The sequence below is a fragment of the Schistocerca americana genome, unplaced genomic scaffold (genome assembly GCF_021461395.2).
Source record: "Schistocerca americana isolate TAMUIC-IGC-003095 unplaced genomic scaffold, iqSchAmer2.1 HiC_scaffold_303, whole genome shotgun sequence".
NCBI lineage: Eukaryota > Metazoa > Arthropoda > Insecta > Orthoptera > Acrididae > Schistocerca > Schistocerca americana.
The window spans coordinates 80,001-87,500 of NW_025726020.1; the positions used below are offsets into that span (position 1 = coordinate 80,001).

The 7,500-nt window shown below is 52.8% G+C and overlaps 3 non-coding genes across 3 annotated transcripts in view; all 3 read right to left on the reverse strand.

Annotated features, from left to right (window-relative positions):
* LOC124579229 overlaps nucleotides 1–202 on the reverse strand; it is a 4,222-nt gene extending 4,020 nt beyond the window's left edge. Inside the window, exon 1 of the ribosomal RNA XR_006972938.1 lies at nucleotides 1–202. This exon is cut by the window's left edge and continues 4,020 nt beyond it. This is a non-coding gene — a ribosomal RNA (large subunit ribosomal RNA).
* A 188-nt stretch (nucleotides 203–390) lies between these two features.
* Nucleotides 391–545, reverse strand: LOC124579203. Its single transcript, XR_006972914.1, has one exon. It is a non-coding gene; the product is annotated as a 5.8S ribosomal RNA (ribosomal RNA).
* A 351-nt stretch (nucleotides 546–896) lies between these two features.
* On the reverse strand, nucleotides 897–2,806 carry LOC124579220. The gene has a single exon (XR_006972929.1). It is a non-coding gene; the product is annotated as a small subunit ribosomal RNA (ribosomal RNA).
* Nucleotides 2,807–7,500: the final 4,694 nt, after the last annotated feature.

The window sequence follows — 7,500 nt, forward strand, 5'->3', positions numbered from 1 at the left end:
GTTGGACTTGGGCTCGGCGCGAGGCGTCGGGGTAGTGGACCCTCCCAAACACCACATGCCACGACAGGCGGCAGCCTGCGGGGTTCGGTGCTGGACTCTTCCCTGTTCGCTCGCCGCTACTGGGGGAATCCTTGTTAGTTTCTTTTCCTCCGCTTAGTAATATGCTTAAATTCAGCGGGTAGTCTCGCCTGCTCTGAGGTCGTTGTACGAGGTGTCGCACGCCACACCGCCAGCCGGCTGTGCACGCTACCGAGTAAGTACCGGTATGCGAACCGCCAGGCGACGGGCGCGCATCGCACGTTTCAGGAGGCGCGGCCGGCCCCACAGGCGGCCGCGACGCTCCCAGGTCTGCGAAGCGGGGCAAACGCCGCGCGCTTCAGTATACGTAGCCGACCCTCAGCCAGACGTGGCCCGGGAACGGAATCCATGGACCGCAATGTGCGTTCGAAACGTCGATGTTCATGTGTCCTGCAGTTCACATGTCGACGCGCAATTTGCTGCGTTCTTCATCGACCCACGAGCCGAGTGATCCACCGTCCTGGGTGATCTTTTCTTAGTTTCCACTGTCTCTTTCAAGACAGTTGCATAGGCGGGACGTAGGCGTGTGGCGGCCCCTGTTCAAGCGTTCTGTGTCCAACGGCCTCACGGCCGATGGGCGTCGTACGGCTCCACACCGGAGCGGACAGGCAGTCGGGCGAAAGTCATTCAAAACCGGCGCCAGGCGCCAGGTGCCGCAGGCCAGCCGCTCCAGCGCTTCAGCGCTCGTACCACACAACATTGGCGTTAGTTTTGAGAAGCACGCGTGGTTCCGCACGCGGCGCACGGCTACTGCGAGCCGTACAGGTAGCGTGTTGCGCGACACGACACGCACATCGAACGACATGCAGTCTAGTCGGTAATGATCCTTCCGCAGGTTCACCTACGGAAACCTTGTTACGACTTTTACTTCCTCTAAATGATCAAGTTTGGTCATCTTTCCGGTAGCATCGGCAACGACAGAGTCAATGCCGCGTACCAGTCCGAAGACCTCACTAAATCATTCAATCGGTAGTAGCGACGGGCGGTGTGTACAAAGGGCAGGGACGTAATCAACGCGAGCTTATGACTCGCGCTTACTGGGAATTCCTCGTTCATGGGGAACAATTGCAAGCCCCAATCCCTAGCACGAAGGAGGTTCAGCGGGTTACCCCGACCTTTCGGCCTAGGAAGACACGCTGATTCCTTCAGTGTAGCGCGCGTGCGGCCCAGAACATCTAAGGGCATCACAGACCTGTTATTGCTCAATCTCGTGCGGCTAGAAGCCGCCTGTCCCTCTAAGAAGAAAAGTAATCGCTGACAGCACGAAGGATGTCACGCGACTAGTTAGCAGGCTAGAGTCTCGTTCGTTATCGGAATTAACCAGACAAATCGCTCCACCAACTAAGAACGGCCATGCACCACCACCCACCGAATCAAGAAAGAGCTATCAATCTGTCAATCCTTCCGGTGTCCGGGCCTGGTGAGGTTTCCCGTGTTGAGTCAAATTAAGCCGCAGGCTCCACTCCTGGTGGTGCCCTTCCGTCAATTCCTTTAAGTTTCAGCTTTGCAACCATACTTCCCCCGGAACCCAAAAGCTTTGGTTTCCCGGAGGCTGCCCGCCGAGTCATCGGAGGAACTGCGGCGGATCGCTGGCTGGCATCGTTTATGGTTAGAACTAGGGCGGTATCTGATCGCCTTCGAACCTCTAACTTTCGTTCTTGATTAATGAAAACATACTTGGCAAATGCTTTCGCTTCTGTTCGTCTTGCGACGATCCAAGAATTTCACCTCTAACGTCGCAATACGAATGCCCCCGCCTGTCCCTATTAATCATTACCTCGGGTTCCGAAAACCAACAAAATAGAACCGAGGTCCTATTCCATTATTCCATGCACACAGTATTCAGGCGGGCTTGCCTGCTTTAAGCACTCTAATTTGTTCAAAGTAAACGTGCCGGCCCACCGAGACACTCACTCAAGAGCACCCTGGTAGGATTGCAACGGGGTCCGCCTCGGGACGCACGAGCACGCACGAGGCGCGTCGCACGCCTTCGGCTCGCCCCACCGGCAGGACGTCCCACGATACATGCCAGTTAAACACCGACGGGCGGTGAACCAACAGCGTGGGACACAAATCCAACTACGAGCTTTTTAACCGCAACAACTTTAATATACGCTATTGGAGCTGGAATTACCGCGGCTGCTGGCACCAGACTTGCCCTCCAATAGATACTCGTTAAAGGATTTAAAGTGTACTCATTCCGATTACGGGGCCTCGGATGAGTCCCGTATCGTTATTTTTCGTCACTACCTCCCCGTGCCGGGAGTGGGTAATTTGCGCGCCTGCTGCCTTCCTTGGATGTGGTAGCCGTTTCTCAGGCTCCCTCTCCGGAATCGAACCCTGATTCCCCGTTACCCGTTACAACCATGGTAGGCGCAGAACCTACCATCGACAGTTGATAAGGCAGACATTTGAAAGATGCGTCGCCGGTACGAGGACCGTGCGATCAGCCCAAAGTTATTCAGAGTCACCAAGGCAAACGGACCGGACGAGCCGACCGATTGGTTTTGATCTAATAAAAGCGTCCCTTCCATCTCTGGTCGGGACTCTGTTTGCATGTATTAGCTCTAGAATTACCACAGTTATCCAAGTAACGTGGGTACGATCTAAGGAACCATAACTGATTTAATGAGCCATTCGCGGTTTCACCTTAATGCGGCTTGTACTGAGACATGCATGGCTTAATCTTTGAGACAAGCATATGACTACTGGCAGGATCAACCAGGGAGCTGCGTCAACTAGAGCTGAGCAGCCGGCCGCCCGGGAGTGTGTCCCGGGGGCCCGCGCGAACACGCAACCGTCCGCTCAATTATTCTGCAAACAGGAGGAGGCTGAGCTCCCCTGCACAATACACCTCGAAACCCTCTCAGGTCCCGGCGGCGCGCAGCGCCGTCCTAAGTACTTGGTCGGGTTCGAGAGAGGCGCAATCGCCCGGAGTTTGGCGAGTAGACGCTTTAGGTGCGACCACCCGTGCTCCCAACTGAGCTTGCCGCTGCCGACAGAGGCCCGGGAGCGTGCTGTCGTGGCATTGCCGGCGGGAGACAACACGCGCCACCTACGGTGACCGGCAGCTCCAACGCCAGCGCCACAGAAGGACAAAAGCCCCACTTGGGTGCCGAAGCGAACTCTCCCAGCACAGCGCACGCGCCAACACGTCCGCACAGCTGCGATACAAACCACCTGCGAGAACCGCAGAGGCGACCGAGCAGCAGACGGCGTCGCGGCGCCGAGCGCCGGGCGGCGGCGCATCCTCAGCGCACACAGTCCTCAATCGGACCAGCACACTGCAGATGTCCACCGCGCTTCGCACCGGGCCCGCGAGGACCTACTTTGGCCGCACGGCGCCGCGTGCAGGGTGCGCCGGCGCGCAGCTGCGCCGCCTGCCGCCTCCGTCGGCCGGCGCGCCTGCCACTGGCCGCCCCCACCAGCCGGCTGTAGCGCGTGCGCCCACGCACCGCGCGGCCAGCACGCCGGGAGGCCCCCCCTCACCGGCCGGGGACGGTCCCACCCAGCCACCGCCGCGTATCGCTTCACACCCAGATGCCATTCACGTTCGTGGGCATGGTGGGTATCGCTGGAACAACCGGTTGGTAGCTCAACCGATCGTCGCCATCACTGATTCACCTCTAGCGAGAACAACCGCACCACAACGGTTTACCAGTTGTTCATTTGCATAACGTCACCAGCAAACGTAGGCGTCCATCGCCATTTGCAAATTCAACGATTGTTGCATGCCTGTGTCAGGTGTCACGACACACTATGTCTGCCCACATACACGCAACAACATGTGCACGCTTCGCGAACACGTGGAAGGTGGCCCCCGTACGTATGCGATGTCCATTGCGCGAACGACTGTCAACCGGCCTCTGTCGCATGTCGCAGATGTGGAACGCAGTGCACCATGCTATCACGGTGTGTGAGAAGAGACGACTACGTCTGACAACACGCGCCACTACATCAACAGACGGCTCATGCTGATCGCCATCCAGGGCATACCACACTGCAATCCAGCTCTTATAGGGAGACGACACGTAGCTGAGTGCACAACATTTGGACCGCATGGTTCGCCGTTGTTGGCGCAGTCGTTGTACGGTCACATGTACCACGATGTATCATTCAGTACATGAGGACCAATGTGCAGTACAGTGTGTGATTTGGACGTACAACATCAGCGGACAGTTGACACAGGCCGTACCACAGCGTAGGCTAAGTGCTTCGCACATGCGAATGCCAATGAACAACTGCAAATGCCAATGAACAACTGCAAAGGGCATTGAGCATGTACGTCCTGCTGCCATCCACATTACAGTGTATAGCTGCAAGGTGTTTAACATGAAGCGATACACTGGGGACCGGGCAGTGCGAGTAGCAAACTATATTGCGGGGGTTGCAGTTAGGCAACACTACACTAATTTAACGCGTCGTATGACAATTACAGAGCAGGTTAAGGCCCAACGTGTGTTGGGTTAAGGCCCAACGTGTGTTGGGTTAAGGCCCAACGTGTGTTGGGTTAAGGCCCAACGTGTGTTGGGTTAAGGCCCAACGTGTGTTGGGTTAAGGCCCAACGTGTGTTGGGTTAAGGCCCAACGTGTGTTGGGTTAAGGCCCAACGTGTGTTGGGTTAAGGCCCAACGTGTGTTGGGTTAAGGCCCAACGTGTGTTGGGTTAAGGCCCAACGTGTGTTGGGTTAAGGCCCAACGTGTGTTGGGTTAAGGCCCAACGTGTGTTGGGTTAAGGCCCAACGTGTGTTGGGTTAAGGCCCAACGTGTGTTGGGTTAAGGCCCAACGTGTGTTGGGTTACGTTAAGGGGCAATGTGGGTTACGTTAAGGGGCAATGTGGGTTACGTTAAGGGGCAATGTGGGTTACGTTACGGCGCAATATAGGTTACGTTACGGCGCAATATAGGTTACGTTAAGGCGCAATATCGGTTACGTTAAGGCGCAATACAGGTTACGTTAAGGCGCAATACAGGTTACGTTAAGGCGCAATACAGGTTACGTTAAGGCGCAATACAGGTTACGTTAAGGCGCAATACAGGTTACGTTAAGGCGCAATACAGGTTACGTTAAGGCGCAATACAGGTTACGTTAAGGCGCAATGCAGGTTACGTTAAGGCGCAATGCAGGTTACGTTAAGGCGCAATACAGGTTACGTTAAGGCGCAATACAGGTTACGTTAAGGCGCAATACAGGTTACGTTAAGGCGCAATACAGGTTACGTTAAGGCGCAATACAGGTTACGTTAAGGCGCAATACAGGTTACGTTAAGGCGCAATACAGGTTACGTTAAGGCGCAATACAGGTTACGTTAAGGCGCAATACAGGTTACGTTAAGGCGCAATACAGGTTACGTTAAGGCGCAATACAGGTTACGTTAAGGCGCAATACAGGTTACGTTAAGGCGCAATACAGGTTACGTTAAGGCGCAATACAGGTTACGTTAAGGCGCAATACAGGTTACGTTAAGGCGCAATACAGGTTACGTTAAGGCGCAATACAGGTTACGTTAAGGCGCAATACAGGTTACGTTAAGGCGCAATACAGGTTACGTTAAGGCGCAATACAGGTTAGGTTAAGGCGCAATACAGGTTAGGTTAAGGCGCAATACAGGTTAGGTTAAGGTACGACATAGGTTAGGTTAAGGTACGACATAGGTTAGGTTAAGGTACGACATAGGTTAGGTTAAGGTACGACATAGGTTAGGTTAAGGTACGACATAGGTTAGGTTAAGGTACGACATAGGTTAGGTTAAGGTACGACATAGGTTAGGTTAAGGTACGACATAGGTTAGGTTAAGGTACGACATAGGTTAGGTTAAGGTACGACATAGGTTAGGTTAAGGTACGACATAGGTTAGGTTAAGGTACGACATAGGTTAGGTTAAGGTACGACATAGGTTAGGTTAAGGTACGACATAGGTTAGGTTAAGGTACGACATAGGTTAGGTTAAGGTACGACATAGGTTAGGTTAAGGTACGACATAGGTTAGGTTAAGGTACGACATAGGTTAGGTTAAGGTACGACATAGGTTAGGTTAAGGTACGACATAGGTTAGGTTAAGGTACGACATAGGTTAGGTTAAGGTACGACATAGGTTAGGTTAAGGTACGACATAGGTTAGGTTAAGGTACGACATAGGTTAGGTTAAGGTACGACATAGGTTAGGTTAAGGTACGACATAGGTTAGGTTAAGGTACGACATAGGTTAGGTTAAGGTACGACATAGGTTAGGTTAAGGTACGACATAGGTTAGGTTAAGGTACGACATAGGTTAGGTTAAGGTACGACATAGGTTAGGTTAAGGTACGACATAGGTTAGGTTAAGGTACGACATAGGTTAGGTTAAGGTACGACATAGGTTAGGTTAAGGTACGACATAGGTTAGGTTAAGGTACGACATAGGTTAGGTTAAGGTACGACATAGGTTAGGTTACGGTACGACATAGGTTAGGTTACGGTACGACATAGGTTAGGTTACGGTACGACATAGGTTAGGTTACGGTACGACATAGGTTAGGTTACGGTACGACATAGGTTAGGTTACGGTACGACATAGGTTAGGTTACGGTACGACATAGGTTAGGTTACGGTACGACATAGGTTAGGTTACGGTACGACATAGGTTAGGTTACGGTACGATATAGGTTAGGTTACGGTACGATATAGGTTAGGTTAAGGTACACATTGTTGTAAGGAAAGGTTTAATGGGGGGCGGGGCGGGGCGGCCGGTTTGTTGATTGTGATTATAGTAAGTGGATGCCTGCGGCATCATCTGATTTGCCACGTCAGGATGCACCTTTGGCTCATGACAGGCGGCGCTCTCATTCCATGCTTGTGGCAGACCTGTGTCTTTCATTCCTGCCATTGTTTGTGTGCTGTGAGAGGAGGCAGTATTGTGATGTTGGGTGCACCCCTGTGTAGGACATGTGTGGGTGTTGGTGGCTTGGCTGAGCAATGGTGGTTGTCGGGTGGGTGGGATATTCTGTTTTCTGAGTGGACCTCCCAGTCTGGTTATGACAGTGTGGATTGTCTAATGTGGCGGAGAGGATGCACTGGGTGTTGTTCCATGCTGGTGCTTACATATTGTCTGTGTGCGTGTTACAGGCAGAGAGTAGTGCGTGATAAGGGTGTGTGGCTGACGTGTGGTTGTGATTGTGAGCAGAGTCTTTCAGCATGTATACGGACAGTTGTATACATTATCTGTATTCTGATGGCTCTATCTATTACTAATCAGCGCCGTGTATACGTTTAATCCGGTTCCAGTCGAAACTGTTGTATCTCTGTACATTAGTGACACGGCGAGCCCGCTATGTAGTTACTCGTCTCGGCAGCTTCCACCGGTGTATGGCAAATGATTATAAGGAATCAGTCTAGTCGTCAATACCGATGGTGTGACGTCACATGTCTGGGGTGGGGGACGCTG